Source organism: Myodes glareolus, chromosome 21, assembly GCF_982192425.1.
Source record: "Myodes glareolus chromosome 21, mMyoGla1.1, whole genome shotgun sequence".
In the NCBI taxonomy this organism is placed as follows: domain Eukaryota; kingdom Metazoa; phylum Chordata; class Mammalia; order Rodentia; family Cricetidae; genus Myodes; species Myodes glareolus.
The window spans coordinates 20,349,536-20,351,543 of record NC_142046.1 but is presented as its reverse complement, the minus strand read 5'-3'; the positions used below and the strand labels follow the sequence as shown (position 1 = coordinate 20,351,543).

General features: G+C 41.8%; 1 non-coding gene across 1 annotated transcript; it reads right to left on the bottom strand.

The window, feature by feature from the left end:
* Positions 1 to 916: 916 nt before the first annotated feature.
* Positions 917 to 1,023, bottom strand: LOC125395132 (U6 spliceosomal RNA). Its single transcript, XR_007230459.1, has one exon. It is a non-coding gene; the product is annotated as a U6 spliceosomal RNA (small nuclear RNA).
* Positions 1,024 to 2,008: the final 985 nt, after the last annotated feature.

Genomic DNA, 2,008 nt, shown 5'->3' with positions numbered 1-2,008 from the left:
ACACACACACAGAGAGAGAGAGAGAGAGAGAGAGAGAGAGAGAGAGAGAGAGAGAATGAATATACAGAACTCATAGGGAGGCATGTAACAAGACCCCTTCCTCATGGATGCTTGAAAAGGCCCAGGACCACAGACTCCAGAATGTCCTTTGCTTCTGCTGTGTCTTCACACGTTTGCCGCTGCCATCTTTCTCCGGCATCCGGCGTGGTGTGAATGGGTGTGGGAGATCCTCACTGCCTGTAATGGGTGTGTTTATTTCATGGGAGCATCCTATTGTACTGGACGTTTTTCACCAGTGGATTATTATGAAGATAATTTCTTCTTAAGCTGTATGTGCAATTGATAATAATAATGTTAGTTTAAATAGAGTTTTAATGATAAAGCAAGTGTCACACAGCTAGGACACATGTGTGGCTATTCAGGAACCACATAGACTGTGGCTTAGGTTAATGATTAAGAAAAACAGCGGAGTCCCAGTAGCTCAGTTAGTTTAAACTCTTCTAATCTTACCATTGGGAGATATGTTCACAGATTTCGGAGTGTATCATAGCTAAAACAAAGCTTTGAAAATAGCTGAGGAGTTAGACAAAGATGTTTTTGTTAAATATCTTTGAGGTGAAAAACCCAAGAAGACATTATAAAGTTTGAGAAAGGCACAGAGTGAGGAACTCATTAAGGTCAGGAAACGAGAACAAAGCATCCCAATTATCATTAGCTGACATGTTTCCTTGCGAGGGTGGGTTGATGATCAAAGGTTGATGATGATTAATTCCTTGTTCCCATTTCTGCCCTCAATCTCCTGACATAAAAACCTATTGATGAGTGGGTATGACCCTAAAGATTTAAAGTAGAGCTGACTAATTTTTTCTCATGATAAGAGTTTAGGTTTGTGATTCCTTTAAGATTTCTTTCTTTCTTTTTTTTTTAATGCTTCACGAATTTGCGTGTCATCCTTGCGCAGGGGCCATGCTAATAATCTCTGTATCGTTCCAATTTTAGTATATGTGCTGCCGAAGCGAGCACAAGATTTCTTTTAAGATTACCTTTTAAGATAAGTAGTAAAGTGATTGGTCCATTCTTTGTAACTGAAAAACACAGCCTGTCAGTAAACAACCTGACTAAGAAAAATACCTTGCTTGCTTACACTCTGTTAATCTATAACAAGTTGCCTGGGTATGAATGTACATGGGTTCTTGGGGATGATTTGTTTTGCACCTGTAGTATGTAAAATGTTTAATCATGTAAGGGATATAGAAAACATGCTGTTTTTCACTTGTCTTCATTGTAATCACTTACTTGAAAAATGGAATGTGACCACCTTGTAATTCCTATATTATTTGTGGAACTTTGTTGGGGTATATAAGCTGTAGAGAAAAAGTATACAGTAGAAGAATACAGAAGAACGAAGAAGGGAACATCAAGAGAGCGTGTGAGTGTCTTTCCTCCCTATCCCCTGAGATAAAATTGTCTTAGTATACAATGATTCTGTGGATCTCCCTTTAAGTCCCGTGCTGCTGGAGGCTGTCCCCAGGCTACAATAAATCTGCTGGCAACACTACTCCTGAAATTGGGAACATTATGAAGTAAAATGGGAGCTACTGGAAGGTAAGTACCACAACCCTGCTGCGGCAGGGATGGTCTGGCCGGCCACATACACCGCAACCCTCCAACCCTGCTGCAGCAGGGCTGATCTGGCCGGCCACATACACCGCAACCCTCCAACCCTGCTGCAGCAGGGCTGATCTGGCCGGCCACATACTCAGCATGGAAGGTCTGAGGAAGGGAGACGCTCACGCTGGGTCAGACAGAGTGAGGCCTCACGGGATTTTATCCTGCTACTCAGAACTGTTCTCTGTTTAACCCTGATACATTGCTTAACTCTGCGATGTCTTTTAATATTTGAGGATGAGGTTACGGTTAATATTGGTTGACTTTGTGTTGTGGTTAATCTTGTCAACTGGATGGCATTTAAGGATGCCATGTAACAAACCCCGGACACGTCTGTGAT